Source organism: Poecilia mexicana, unplaced genomic scaffold, assembly GCF_051168715.1.
Source record: "Poecilia mexicana isolate PSO_F unplaced genomic scaffold, ASM5116871v1 scaffold_19, whole genome shotgun sequence".
NCBI classification, from domain to species: Eukaryota; Metazoa; Chordata; class Actinopteri; order Cyprinodontiformes; family Poeciliidae; genus Poecilia; species Poecilia mexicana.
In genome coordinates this window covers 6841377-6857781 of record NW_028263388.1, presented here as the reverse complement: position 1 = coordinate 6857781, position 16405 = coordinate 6841377, and the positions used below count along the sequence as shown (strand labels likewise).

At 38.1% G+C, this 16405-nt stretch overlaps 1 protein-coding gene across 2 annotated transcripts in view; it reads right to left on the bottom strand.

Annotated features, from left to right (window-relative positions):
• slc39a11 (solute carrier family 39, member 11) overlaps positions 1-16405 on the bottom strand; it is a 143704-nt gene that overhangs the window by 97983 nt on the left and 29316 nt on the right. The gene's annotated exons all lie outside the window — the stretch shown is intronic.

Genomic DNA, 16405 nt, shown 5'->3' with positions numbered 1-16405 from the left:
AAAACACTGTTACCAAAACAAACATTACAGCCCATTAACCATGTAGATGATCCCTATGACTTTTCAGAAGATATTTCATTGGCTGACCAGCTTTAAAAAGATTGTTGAAGCTATGTTTTCCTCTGGCATAAAGTTCACACAAAATTTCAACAAAGGAATACGAGACTCACAGTTGCTGTCAAGGGTGGCACAAGTTATTAGGCTCAGAGGGAAATGTCTTCCTCACACATGGACAGGCTGTTCTGGACTGCTGTTTAATAAGTGTAGTCATCAAAACTGTATTCTGTATTTTCTCTGGTTATTATGTTTATTATGAAAATATTTTTGATAATCTGAAACATTTGTCAATACAACAAAAAATTACAATTGTACTAAAATTCTTAACCACATTTCTACATTTTTTTTAACCTCTAAGGACTCTTTTTAGACCAAACTGCAAGTTAAAGGCAAAATGTTCTCCTATTAAATATTTATAGCCAGGTATACATTTTTTATGAAGCAGTATTGTACATGCCTCTTCTATTTCCCTATGTGGCAGCCAAGGAAAAAGTCAATGCCTGAAATGAGAGCTTTGCTTTATTGATGCAAAAATAAAATCTGCATAACGCTAGAACTAAAACTCCCAATTATAAGATTAATATTTCAGGCTAGTTTTAAGAAAACAAGCTGCATAATTAAACAGAAAATTTCCCAATAAAGCTCTCCCTCTAAGGTACTATTAGAGTTTAATGAACAGTAAGACAGAAATTAACTGCAACTCATGTCAGCAGGTTATAGGAACCCAAAAAAAGTGACTTTCATCAAACACCATCTCCATCTAACCTTGTCTTTTTAAATCTTATGTTAATGAATGAGTAAAATAAGGTAATATAAATGGTTCAAAGAGGTGGGTCAATGTGGAAGACTAAAACAGATAATTTCACAAAATATGGACAAACCAAAATAACTTCAGGCATTCATGAAAGAGCAGGAAAATGACCTGAAGATCTCATTTTGGTATTTCTTAAACGCAGGCCTTAATCATACAAAATGATTGAGGGTTCAGTTAATACCTGAGGTCTGAAAGAGTTTGTTGTTTAATTAGATTATGAAGTTCATTTTATGAAATTCTCTGAAGGCCAGTGTGACTTCTTTTGTTACCTAGATGACTGGTATGGGTATTTGATTTGCAAGACATACCACTGTCAGAGCAAAGCAGGCAAGAGCTGGAGACTCTAAGGTCACAAACTGATGGCTGGACATTCTCCTTCAGGATTTTCTGCTAGAAAGCAGAATTCACATCCCAGTCATTGCTTTCCTACATAATTCTGCTCGATTCTCGTCTCCCTTCAGTGCTCTGGTGGGACCAGGCTGCAGAATTCATGGTTCCATCAATTACGACCCAGAGGCAGCACTACAACCATGACCCTGCCATGCTTAGCTGTTGGTGTGATGGTTATTTTTCCACAATGATGAGATAGTTTTATGCCAGATGTAACAAAATGCACATCTGCTGTCTCACCAATACAAATATTTCCACATATATTGAGAGATGTTTTGGCAAAAGTGAAACAGGCCTCTGTGTTCTATTTATCAGTGTGTTTGGCTTTGAATTCACCAATGGCAGCCAATTCTTAATTGAAGAAAATCTGTAGTGTCTGAGATTATTTTGTGACCTCTTGGATGAGTCGTCAATGTGCTCTTTGAGTAATTTTGGTAAGTCGGAAAAGTTCACCATTGTTTCATGTTTTCTTTATGGACAGAAGCTCTTAGTGTTGGAGTCAGAAAGCCCTAAAACATGCTTTGTCTAACTCTTTTTAGACTAAAAAAGTAGTTTTGAGATTTTAAGGTATAAAGGGCATTACTAATAAAATCTTATTACTACTATTTTATGTTGTCAGGAAGGTTCAAATAAAGTGACGACTTGTCGCAGACCTGGGAAGAATTAGGGTTTTGGGGTAAAACTGAACCAAAGAATGTGGTTCATCACACTTAACCGATCATTTTACAAAAGCAGCATTTACATACATATATATTTTTACATGGTAATGGACCACTTAAACAGAATGATGACTTTTAAGCTAATTTTTAAGCTGATTTTTGAATTTACTCAGGTTATCACAAGCTGACATCAACATTTTCTTTGTTGGTTGACAATTTTTTTTAAAGAAACAGGGGAAGTTTAGTTTTGAGAGACCAGATCCAATTACAACTTGACTAACACTATAAGAATAAACTTACAATCTCATACATGTAAGGTGGTTTTGTAGAATTTATGTATTTCAGCTGAATTTCTACTACCATGTTTGTCATAACATTTAGATTCAGAATAACTAAGCTCCGCAACATCCACATATTACATCAAGGATGTATATAATCAATTTCTCAGCAATAAAAAGTGGCAAAACTAACACATTTTGTTGTTTTCACACTTATCAGCAAGCTGCAGCACCCAGAGAACTTAGATTTCTTTGATTCTTGTAGGCTTAGAACCATGGCCTTTCTTTTCTTTGTTACATTTTAATTATCTGCTGTTGTAGGAAATGATGTGGTGAGAACAAATGAGAAAAGCAAATCAATGAGCTAGAAAACAGCAAAGCAGATGGACACTCCAGAGGTCTTGTTTTATCCTCTATAGCTCTTCCAACAAGAGGTATTTCTTTAAATGCCTTGCACAAATGCTTTTTGTTGTTTTATCGCATTCAAAATAGCAACAAAATGCACCAAACAATTTTGCAAGGCATCTTTATATCCATTAGATCTAACCACAGGGATCATGTCGAGTCATAACCTCAAAAAAAAAAGCTTGCTTTTGGGTGACAGATAACAGATTGATTTGTAAATGCTCTTCTCTGAAGTCTGCACACATTCCTCCCTCAGGCCCACGTGGCATGCAGCAACCACATCTCTTTAGATAGAAAAACAACAATCAGCTGAAATCAATGTTGCTGAAGGACGTGCAGCCAGCGCAGGACAACGTTAAAGTTCAAGTGATTTCCGATGCTATAAAATGCATGAGATAGGCAAGTGGCACAGCGGTTTTCCCTCCAAACGCAGACCAGATAAGGTATCGGTGTTTCGCCAGAGTCATTCGCTAAACATGTGCTCTGTGAAACATGCTCCACAGGCCAAGCAGACACCTTAGATAAGGAACTCATCGCTTATTCCCAGGCTATCATAAACACGTCAGAGTGGAGATCACAAACAAATTGGATGGATCTCAGCGAGACGACTCACGCTCATTAAATGGTCACTGCAGCACGCCGGAAGCGAGGCCACCGGTGATATATTGAGGGACAACAGAGAGCAACAATGTTCTGAGATGCAATTATAAGGGTCCGACATCAAAAAGGCAGGTGTAGGAGGGAGTTAAAGAGCAAGAGCCAGACATGGCCCTGCAGAGTGGAGCGGTGTCAACAGATGAAAGCCTTCGAGGTCAATTTCAAAAAATTTAATAAGGAGGTGGCCTACAGTGGAGAAGAATAGGGAAATGCCTAACCAGCAGTGTAATAAATGGGCAAAGAGAAGACAGGGAGCACTTGTTTGACTGTATTTCAGCCTGATTGTGTCTCACCGCCTAAATTGTGTTTCAAAACAGCCTGAACACAAAGCGATTAATTGGAATATTAGCAGTAGCAGGTTGGTGACAGGTGCACCCAGGGGTTTTACAGATGCTGCCATTTTTCTTGCTTAGAAGCTGTCCAAGGAAAGTAATTTAACTAATGGTGCTGTGCAAATGAGAACATGCCCGAATTAGCATAATACATTTTAAGAAAAAAATTAAAACCAGTTTTTTTTAATGATTGTAAGCATATTTCCAAAGAGCCATATAGGCTGAAATTATGTTACAAAAGTATACATACCCCATAAATTTTTTTCCACATTGTGTCACATTACAAAAACCAACAAAAGCATTCATATTTTATGTATCCCCCCAAATCCACCCCCTTTAACCCTCCTGTGGTCTTAACGCGATGCTCAAGAGGAGCTCGGCATACAATTGCAAAACTGTCTGACCGTTTTGCCAGGTTGTTCCATCAGACCATCAATTCCCGAAACTACACAGAAAGAAAAAGTTGTAAAAGTGCACAAGGTAAAAAGAGGGAGATTATTTGTGAGGTCCAAATAAGTCCCTCTCTTAAGACCACAGGAGGATTAAGAACAACCTTCTGGGGTTGGTCTTTACCAGTTTTGAACATTTGAACATCTCCCCATTCTTCTCTGCAGTATACCTCAAGTGTACACAGACCGAGTAAAACTAAACTACTTCCTTCAAGCTCTGTCAACTCTTCTACCACGTCTAACAGGTTTTACTTCAAGATTGTATTTAGCCATTTCCACCTTCTAATAAACTCTTACCAGCTTTCCTAACCTTGCTGAAGAATCCCCACAGCATAACACACTTTGATATGTTCCCTAAGAATTGTGGCAAACTGTAAACAGGTAATTAAAAACAATTAATGTTTTTTCCAATTAATTACTAGGTGAATTAATGCCCAATTCACACAGAAAGACTTGTATGCTGATTTTTGTCCTGATTTGCCCCTTCGAACAAGTTCAAGAACCGATTATCAGGATAGCTCTCAATGTTAAGAAATATTCCTGCTGTATGTGGTGTGTTAAGAGTGATTTGGTCTGCTCTGAAGGATGTCGAAACCACTCTTATTACAATCTGAAGTACTCAACATGTTGGATTGTTTTGGCCTAATATCACAGCATTTGGGATGTTTCCCAAGGACAGACGAAAATGCCGACATCCACTGATCTTCCGGTTTAAGTGTACGTGGCCGACAACTTTGTGGCCAAGGTCCTGTCACTCCCAATCCCTTTCTTTCTTTTTTTTTTTTTTTTGAAGACTGCTTATAACAGACTGTAAAATATTTAGTAGCGAGGACGTTTCTTGACTAGACTTAATGTGCAGGTGGCATTCTTTTGTGGTACCATGCTGGAATTGATGGATCTCCTAAGGGCAACCCATTTATTTCCCAAATGTTTGTGGAAGCAGTCTGTATGCCAAGGTGTTAGACTTTATAAACCTGTGGGCACTGAAGTGACAGACCAGCTGAATTCAATAATCTGGATGGCTGAACTTCTGGCAATATAGTGCATGTCATTTGGTAGAGGGAAAGAGGTAGAAGTTGAAAAGAGCAGGCAAGAGTATTCTGTCTTTTCAGCTCCCTTTACATACAGAGTAATGGTGCAAATATCTCTATTCCCTATTTAATATTGATAATGTAATAAACAATTATGGAAATCCTTAGCCAATGTGAAGGGACTTCAAAGTTTAAATAAGCCTTTCACAAAAGGTGAAAAAATGCACAAACATATGTGAACACTGTGTTAAGTGGTAGAACTAATTCTTTCATGGTATTTTTTAAAGCCTTTTAAAAAAAATACATTTATGCCTAAATGTCACATTGCTGAGGAAGTCATAATGAAAAATACAAAAATAGAAATCCCAACAACAATGAAATTCTGTTCAACAACATGAAGTTCCCATTCTTTCAGTAAAAATTAAATGCATTTATAAACATGTTGATATTTTTGTGAAATTCTGTCGTGTTTTGAGAAATGCGTTTTTGCTTTGTCATCTATTGTTGTTTTGTCTGAACTGTCAGTTGCGTTTGTGCAGAGAAATCTCCACAGGGCTGTTCTCTGAGAACAGACCCAAAGCAAAGCCAGAGGGAACAATAGGAAAGAAAGCGATTATGGTAGGTTTACAGGATGCATCCACGGTCTGGAGATAAGGAACATATTGAGCCAAATCAATGAGAGTTAGTTCTGATTGCGGTAAAATATCAGGAAAAACAGCTAAAGAATTTCAGGCAAAACTTTCTAAATCTGCTGGTAGAGGTTTCCAAATACCTGCTTAACATTAAACTTAAAAAAAGAAAAAAGGCTGACAATATATCACTAAAAATGCTATGTGGATCTGTTCCACATACAGAAAAAAGCAGAGTTATCATGACTCGGAAGCACACCTTAAACAACCGTAGGTAAAAACTAGTCTTCAATCTAACCGGTTATAGAAACCTTGGCAACAAAGTAAAAAGCTTTGTGGTGTAATGATGAAAAGTTTTAAACTTCTTTCGGAAATGATGGACCTCACATCACTGCCTGCTCTCTAGTCATTATGGCACATTTTGAAAGACTGAATCATGACGGTTAATGGGTGCATTAGTGCACATGGCAAAGGTAATTTTCCCTTCTGTGAAGGCACCATTAAATCTGTACCATTTACACAGACCACGTTCATTCAATCAACCACAACAAACCACGTTCTGCCTGCAATTCAACCTGAATTCATGTTGTGTTTTTGTACAAAATACCTTCTAAGAACAAATAAAACACACAAAAACAACAAAAAACTAAACATTCTATATCAAATTTGCCCTTATGAATAGCAGGAGCTTTATCCCAAAATGTGCAATACCAATCACCCTGCTTCCAGTTGAATGACTGGTGACTGACCCAAGCCAGTAGCCACTAGCATAAATGGCCTCATTTCATTCATTGTAGGCTGCACAGTAATGATTTCCAATCTCACACTAGTTACAGATGATAATTGCAGGTTTTGTTTTTATGAGATTTTCATGAGCTTAAAATGTTGAGATTTTCTTGGAGGTCAATTTTTACATAACCAAGCTTAAGTCTTCTATTACATGTGCTCTACCACATTAATGTAAGACCTAAAGTAATGTCCATTTTACCCACAAAAATGTAATGTAAGGTCTGTTTGAATCTCCATTCTCCCCTAAACTACACACCAATGGTTCTCTATTCATATAATAGCCAATAGCACATAATCTGTCTTTTTAAAGGAATTTTAAAGAAAAGTATGGGAATACATTACCAGAAAAAAGCTTAAATTTCCAAAATAATTTAATCACATAAAACAAAGTGAGCAAACGGCAGAAATAAAAATGATACAAAGAAAGAAAAGGAAAGGCAGAAGCCAAGAAAGACAAAGAAAAGAGTAAAAAGAGAAATAAAGAAAGAAAGAAAGCCTTACAGGCAGGTGAACTCTTCTGGTGTCTACTCTGGATCAGAATTTAAACCAGGTAGATTTGGGATGCGTCATAATTCATATCTTAAATGTAAATATCGTATGTTGCTTCTGGTTCACATCTTCCTGGTGCCAACACTATTTCTATGTTATGCTTTTGTACCGTCTCATCTGGGCCTTTTAGTTGCCCTCTGAAGCTTTGTCCTGGTCACAGTGAGCGCTCTCAGCAGTCGGAAAGCTGACTTTCCTACGACCCTGCTCAGTCTGATCTCACAGAGGGTGAATGGACACAGTACAGCCAACCTCCCTAAACCCAACTCAGAAACTCTGAGTGGACAGTTTGAAGTTATTTGCTGCAGCTACACTGTCCTCCCTAGGGACAGTAACTTTAATTACTTGAACTCTGGGCTGAGCGTTGTTTGTGTGATCTCTGGAGGGAAGATTAAACGTCCGTCCAAATCAGCTCTTCCCTCATGACTTGAATGACGCTACTAGATCTCGTCTGTGATGCTACCTCATGGCAAGCCGCCCCTAGCCCAACAAAAGCTATGAGCTGGTGATCTGTGCTTGAGGCGTTGTTGCTGTAACTCTGCATTCCTTCAGCAGCAACCTCTGCAACACCTGGTGGTGCTGCCATCGGAAGAGCTCCTGGGCCAGAGTGCTGACAGAATGGCACAGGGATGCAGAGTTTCTCCCGGTGTATTATCAGACAGACGGCCCACCAGGCTTTACATGCTCCCCCACCAGGCTAAACATTGTTTATTTTTTACAGATCAACAATTATGACAAAAACGGGCTAAAGAGTGTCCTTAACCCGTGAAAGACGCCAGTAGAGATCTTTGATTTTACCGTCACCTTCAAAACCGTTTCATCATGACGGCTAAGGCGCACCAGAAATAACTTTCTCAACAAAAGTCCTCTGCAATCCAGAGCCAAATACAACTAATGTCATGTTTTTCTCAAAGTAAAAGGAAAATTAATAAGATGGAAATCTTCATTCTCAAACTGGGATGTCTTGCTGACCAAAAGCCACTGACGCATTCAGTCAAATGACTCAAGCTGGGCTTTTACTCGACCAGACATCATCAAACATCCCAAAAAGGCCCATCTCTGGACTCCTCCTGTGCCGAAAACAAGTTGGGTAAAAAAAACAAGAAACCGGCGGAATGAATCATTTTGTCAAGTAGCTCTGTCAAAAACCGTATGCATCATATTTGCTGTTGGGAAGTGCTATCAGAACGGATTAATGATAGTACAGCTGTGTTTGCTTCTTTCATTCCATGCATTTATGTAACGATGACATGATTAACATTTCATCGTCTGTTCTGCTCTGGCACAATATATATATACACAAATATGTGCATATGTACAGCTGCTAAAACTGGTTCATAAACACCTCTATTTTTATCAATAAGGCACTAAAGTGGAATAGTTCAACTCTCGTTGGACCCACCCTAGTACAATATACATACTGTTAATACTTTTTGGAAAGAAATCTTAAACTGCATATGCCACAGTAGGAAAGCTCAGTTAGATTTAATAGACACATCAGCCATCCAGATGTGATGCCTCTTTTCATTCTTATTTGTCACAGCTGATGACTTCCTGTCTAAGTCATTTGATCTAATGGGAAACAAGAGAGTCTGCTGGAGCAGAAACAGCTTCTGCAGAACTCAAGTCTGAATATCCGCAGCATTTGTTTTATGATGCTCTTACCTGAGTTCTAAATTGCAGGTTGGTCATTTTATGATTATTTTTGCTGTGACAAGCAAATTGCTTTTACAACCTTTTATATATTTCTTCTATTTCCTCCTTTTAATGTGTTCTGCTTTCATTCTGCTTAGAACGCTGAAATGGATCCCTGCTTGAAAAGAGTTATATGTACAGCTGAGGTGAATTGAAGCTGCAGGAGAAGAGAGGTATATGAAAAGCTGTGCTGTGATTTGAAACCATTTCCTGTAGGTCATGGTGTCGGCAGATTTATTTGGAGCCACTTAGATTTTGCCTTTACAACAAGGGTGTCCAAAGTCGGTCCTGGAGGCCCGGCATCCTGCATGTTTTAGTTCTCTCCCTAGTGGCTGCAACAACCTCCTCAGCAAGTCGGTGTTCTGCTTAGGCCATGTAATGAGCCGTCATTTGATGCAGGTGTCTAAATATCTCCCTGCCATTAAAAAAACATGGCAGGGACAGATTCCAATGCAGTTCTACGAAATACATCAGTACAGCTGAAAAACCACCTCATCCAAGCACAAAATCTTTTTTCAAAAAAATGAGATTCTTCTAATTTTGGTTCGTTTCCATTAAGCAAATGGATTTTTTGTAATTTCAAGCTGTTAAGTATTATGGCTAAAGAAAACGCAGGTATTGATTTTGACTGCAAAATCTTGGAGGGAACGTCTACCTTGGTAATTTCAACACATAAGTGAACAGTTTTGGGGGACTAACTTGTATCTCTATGGATCTGATTACATCCATCTTTCTTATTCTGCGAAAAGGAAAACAAACAAAAAAAAAAAAAAACATCTGAAAAAGTTTCAATGAATCCTACTTGTCAGGGCTTCACAGTTACAGCAGTCCTCTGTTACACAATCTCAGAGGATGAAACTCTGTCCTCAGTTCTAGCCCAGACACAGCAAACAGTGAAGATGTCATGTGTTTGCTTTGGTCGTTGTGTCTTCCATAGGTCATGATTAAATACCCCATGCACCCAGAGGACGGGAAGCATAAATCAGGAGATTTACGGTTTACCATGATGCAATGCTCCTTGCCTGTCAAGACTTCTATTGCCTCTCTTGACTGTATGATGCTAAGGTGATATGTCATAGGTTTGGTAGACGGGAGGTAATAGGTGAGCAGACACATCTGTTGCTCTGCAAATACATGCAAATAAATCTTATGAAAAACACAAGGAGGAGTTTCAAAGCTGTCAGTGGAATATCATCTGTCTGGGCCTTTGTTCATTACTTTTCCTGACAATTCTCCTGGCCTTTGAAACTAAGTCTTTTCCTGCAGTGTGTAGAATCCTCCTTGTAAAACCACTTTATCTTGCAAGAGCTTCCATATTATGTGTCCTTTTGAAAGTTTGGGGGAGAAAAAAATGTCAAAAGAAAGTGAAAAGGTCTGAGGTTTAAAAAAGTGCTTATTGAGAAATTCTCACGCCTTTTATGTTGACTGTTTTAAATGCAAAAACAGAGTGGAAAGGTTTAGTGCAACTACTTAGGGTGTTAATTTCAGCCACTGGAGATTTAAACCAATGGCAAGAGACCTTCACAATTGTGAAGAATGTAAAACACTAGATTTCAAATGAAGACATAAGAATTAACTCTGTTGCTTTGCAGCAAGAAGGTCCCGAGTTTGAATTCTGGCCTGACATTTTTCCGCATAACGGGATCTAAAGTGTTCTGCCATTTGGGGTGAACAAAATATGTTTGTTAAAGTGACAAAAGTTGAACATTTTTCAACTTACTTTCACATCACAGGTCAGTGTGTGCATGTCTACATGCAAGAGCTCAAAATTTCACCAGTCACTTGACATTAGGAGGGCAAGCGATTATCACTTCATTGAGCCGTTAAGGCCTGAATGTTCTCCTCATACATGAGTTGGTTTTCTCCAGACACTCTAGCTTCCTCACAGAACCCAACAACTTTGTAAAAAAACAAAAACAAAAAAAAAAAAAACTATCCCCAAGTACGAGTGTATACGTAAGGTTGTGTGTTGCTGTAATATCTGGTGGTCTATTCTGGTCTAAATGCGTCTTAAATTCTGATACCAGCTTTTTCCTCAGCAACACCAACACCCAGTGTATGTGGGTAGCTTCTGGCCTCACAAGTCATGCAACAGAAAGGCATTACCATCCACTCCTGGTAAAGGGTGCCATCATGACAAAACCCAACTATGATTGGGTTTTGTCATGAAACCCAATCATCCACATCCCTGTTTTTGGAACCGTCTACATCTGATGCAGTTGGTGCTTACAGAGAGACTCACATGGTGAAGTCTGAAAGCACGTTTGTTTTTACAAGTTTATGAGTAGTGAATATTTTCACTTCACATTAACTATGCTATGGTACATAAAAGATAACTATGTGACAGGACTTTATGTTCTACAAAATTCATGTCTTTTGACATACGGTGTGTTTTTACACCAACATGCATGGCTAAATAGGAAACAGCATGACAGAAGCTCAAGTATGACATTCCACTCCAGGATTCTTCTGAAAGTTAGACAACAAAAACTACAGAAAACTTACAATAATACATTAACTCTAAGGCTATCTGCAGATTCTTTCACCTTTTCATTTACTTTTTTCTTTTTTTTTTTTGCAGTACGTTTGCCCTGGCATGTGGTGTGCAGCCACAATGACTGACACAAAATATAATAACTGATAAAAACATATGATTTACAATTTACTGCACAATGTTAAACATCAAACACAATCTGTGTTTTCTCCTTTACCTACGGATAGAACAGCAGGGTTTCTGGTTTCAACAGAAAGGTATAAAGCACAAAAATCACAACAAGGACAAAAAAAGACTAATTTGAATTTCTGTAATAAAAGCTTTCAGTATTATGGAAACTCATATCCACTTCTTTCTGTATTACTGTTCATTCTTTCCATTCACTCACAGGATCTTTAATGATGAAACCAGGCGAGACACATCTACAAAGCTAACATCTATTCTCTTTTTCAGGAAGGGCAGGAAAGTTGTGGGAAATACTGCAAGAGGAATAAACACATATTACTGGAAGAGTTCCACAGCCTTCTGGTTACCTGGTTTCATCACCAAGCTAAAAGCCCCTTTTGCCCCTTCTTGTCGACCCAGCTCACTTCCTTCCTAACATCCTCACCCTGAGTCTCACTGTTAACTTATCGCTCTCATCCCGCTCTCCTCTGTGTTCATCTTGTGCTTCCTTCATCATTCTTCTCATTCAGCCCCGGTGTTTGTTGAAGAGCCCGTAAAACTGAAACCAGCAGCTGTCCAAACACCGATGGCCCCCCGCGGTGTTTGTGTGGGGAGAAGGGGGGACGTCAGCGCCCTCTTGCCACCATTTTCCCAGCTAATTTTCTGCTGTTATAACAGCTCAATATATTGGCTATTGTCACCATGACATGCCGCCCAGACAAGAGAGAGCAAAAGCGAAAAAAACACAGAGGAGCTGTGGAAAATGTGGTGAAGTAGAAACAAACGAGGTTCTGCAGGGGGCTCGGGTAAAAGCAGAAAACAACTGCATGAAGCAGAACTCAAAATGGCACGGAGGATAAATTGGCATAAATGTTGGCAAGAAAACAAGTCAATGAGTATATGTAATTTTAATTATCTACAGGCGTTAAAGTGGATAAGGCTTTCAAATCCTTCGTTTTCTTACTTAAATCATTCGGTTGTGGTCTGTATAAAGTAGAACTTCAATGCTTAAATTCCTTGTTATTGTAGGCCCCCCTTTTTTTAGCCGTTTTTGGAGGTGTATCTGACAGCAACTCGTTTCAGTGCCGTCTCTCTAAATCTGTCTGAGGAACTTCCTGTTCGGCCATTTGTGTAGCTTCATCGCAGATAACAGCAGTTGGTGCCAAAAACGTCACCAAACGCATTTGGATCAGGCGTACCCAAAGACAAAAATGGCAAAAACAATTCCAAACTTTTTATGTAGTAATGCTATTCAAAACATCCAGTATGGCTATGTCCACAAGGAGCTAAAAGCTAGCACAAAGAGTTAATATAAGCAAAAGTAATGATGCTAAAGATATCAAAATATCAACAAACAAATTCATGTTTCAAACAGTTTCTTGTCATTTCATCATTTGACTCAACATCCTTGAACTTTGACAGCGAGAAGTAAAAATGGCGGATTCAAGAAAATTGTTAACCAGATATCCATGACCTCGTTTTGTAGTTCCACAGTAAATACTGTGATGTAATAGATTCAAGAACGTAATATGGACTAGAGAAAACTGTCAGACTGAAAAGTATGAGCCAAACAGATAATACGCAGCACTGGGAAGAACTAAATTCAACTTTTATGAACTCCTAGAGACTCAAAGCAAACAACAAAATGTATTCCTGGGCTAAAAAAAGTGGATTTTAGATCTTACGTTCCCTTTCAGTAAAATACTAAGAGATGCATTGAAATAGTGACAAATTAAGACTTAAGATTGTCCCCACATACATGGAATAAGGACATTTTTCAGCACTTATATTCTAGCTAAAATGATCAAATATAACATTTCACAGTGTACGTTTGAATCCAACAACACACTGAATTTACCAGAGGTAGACTTTCATAAATGTTATATATATATATCAATTCTGTTTCAGTCGAGTTTTTATGAAAATAGTCAATTTCTTTAAAGCTCCTCGGACTCCAGTCATTTTATGTTTTGAGCAGAGGGGAAATTGATCTAAGGTTATGTACTTATACACTGATTATTAAAAAAGTGTGTGTATATATATATATATGAATAAGGGAACTAATGTATGATGACTCTCCCTTCTATGACCATTTGTTTTGTCTGAAAATCATGAGCCATCCCTCTTTAACGAGAAATTATTGGGACATACCTGAAAAATAGTGACAAATAATACTGCATGGTACAGTTAGATCAGTGTCGTGTAAATTAGCTGAGTTTTATTCAAGCTTGAGGGTTGTTGGCAATTAAGTTCTAAAATATTCCAGAAACAACTTTCGACCTGAGGGATGTTCAGCATGTATGTTTTCCTTCTTTCCTTATTACATCTGGAAGCAGCTCAAGTGTCGGCCATCTTTAGCTTGTGGCGTCTTCATCTACTCTGGTCCAAACCGTTGGGAGGAGCCGTCTCCCCCGACACAAGATGACTCTGACGTACACCTCAGTGCTCCAGGCGCCATCTTCATGTCTGTTATTTTTCAGAAGCTACAGCTAAAATGAGCAGATGTCTTGAGTCATCAACGTACCATGGCCAGTGAACGTTCACGCCCCTCAGAGTTACGCTTACTTATAGCCTTTCTTTCACCTGATTGGATCGAATAAACATTGGGTCAGGTGTAAATCGGAGACTTCATCCACTTTCCATCTCGGAAAACTGAGTACTGATATAGCAAAGGTGGTACAGAAACGTCTGCTTTTTATTTAGCTGCTGGCTGAGATGAGAGAGGAAAAAAAACCTACAAGGCATAAATGAGATCTTAATAGCTACAAGCTAGACTGCACCTGTCATAAGGTCCTGTTTGTGTTTCAAAGCCAAAAGGAAAAAAGGAACTTTGTTTAATCTGTGTCTAATGGGTGGAAACATGTCATCATGTTACCAGTGACACTGTGACAAGAACAAGTGTGCAGTGAAGCATGAAATATGTATTAAAAGATGAAACAATTACTGACTTCTGGTCAATTTACAATTTCTCGAAAGGAATAATCAGCAAATACTGACTTTAGCTAACTTCAAACTTTCCTTAACGGCTTTTATTAAAACTGTTAATTTTTTTTTTTTTACTTTGTGGTTGAATATTCTCTTCAAAACAAAATGTTTATTGTATAATATATCTACTTTTAAAACAGCCCAGGGTTAAGCCAGCTAAAAAAAGCAACTGCAAATTCTAGCTCCTCGAAAAAAAAGTATGATTTCAGAAAGTTAGAGAGATAAAGTATTTCCAATCTCATCATCCTTCAGATGTTTCTATGGCTTAACAGGAGTAAACATGTGATAAATTAAGTTGATCGGGGTCTTTATAAGGTCCCACAGTTCAGTATTAGTGTTAAGAACAAAACATGAAATTAAAGTATACAGAGGTGCAGAACAGGAAGAAACCAAAAAAGAATCTGATCTGAACGTGACAGAAAAGTTGTCAGCTTCTGCTCTGAGTCTCCATTGTTCTTGCTGGACTCCATGTTTATGTCATGTTTGCTCGAGTGCGTGTGTCGTGTTGTCCAAGCAGGCATGCTCTGCTCCCTCATATGCAATCTGTGTCACTGCTGCTGTCCCGGTGTGACTGCAGGAGCTTAAGGCAACAGCTGCTCTCTCCTGCTCAAAATCCAGCAGCACAGAAACCGTCCTGCCTTGCTTAAACCAAACAAAAAAATTCAGATTCCCTTTAAAGGGATATTTTTAAACAGAAACTTAAGGTATCATCATTTTCTTATTTTTTCACATTTCCCAAAAAAAAAAAAAAAAAAAAAAAAAGTAGAAAATTGACTGTTAAAGTTGAACTTTTCTTTGCCTTATGATGGGGGTCAAAAATGGTTCCACAAACGGACATGAACATATAATTAGCAAGAGCATGACGATAGTAGTAGCTGGATAAGTACAAACCTGAAACAGGTTTCATAATATAAATAAGTATCTGTCTCATGCTAATATCTATAATCCAGCTTAGTGTCTGTAGTTTAGAATCACATGTTCAGGCTATGTACAGCTAGTTTCTGGTCAACTTTTGTTAGCTTCAATCAGTCATGAAGCAAAATTTTTAGTTACCAAATTCTTGTCATTTTGAATTAACGCCATTTGATAAATACATACACTGGAAACTGGAAAACAAGTTTTTTAAAATGTAAATAGGGATTTGTTTCATGCCAACATATTTAGCAATAATTATGTGCAGTGTTTCTATTTATAGTTATTGTTTCTAAAAGCTAGCAGGCTAATTGCTACACCAAGTTTCTGGTTGACCTTTGTTAGCTTCAGTCTGTGTTTTCAACATGAAAGAAAATTTTAAAGACAGTCACTTCTTGACGTCTTGAATTATCATGTGTTGAGACTGAACTGTGTAGTATCTATAACGTTTTTTTTTATGTTACTTGTGTTTTTTTTCTCAGTCATAACCACAAACTCCTTAGCTGCTGAACATATTAGCTGTGAATCATCTCACCACTTCATTATTCTGTATTTTGTAATTTTGGTCCTCTCATACTCTATGAAGCCGTCATCTTCCAGCCATGTGTCAGTACGTCCCTGCAGGAAGTTGAGGCCATAATGTGGCTAGCAGCAAGTTGCTAATATTTAAACAGATAATGCTAACTTCTTCCATCTGGCAGATTTATTACCTTGCTGTGTAGACAGGGAAGCTTTACTGAGCTTTTCTTCGTTCCTCATAAACAATGAGTCAGTCTTTAAGATGCTTTGCAAAGTTTGTAGAGGTAATTAGCTTTCTGGCTACCGGTGGCAACAACTTACATAAGGCCTCATTAACATTCTTCCAAATGTCCTTTTCTGTCCCCCCACAGTCAAATTACTCCCTAAAATGTCTTTGTTTTTGTCTTTTTAACTTGAAACAATGAATCCCAGCTTTAATTCTCAGCCTTCATGTGAGCAGCTGAAATGAAGCAGAAGGAAAAAGTGTTTTGTGTGCCAGCTCAGGAAGAAAATGCCTCAGTTTATAAGATAAAAATTAATTTGTTAAGTATCGATTATATTTCAAAATGTGAGCCCTAGTCCCTTAACATTTTGCTTCG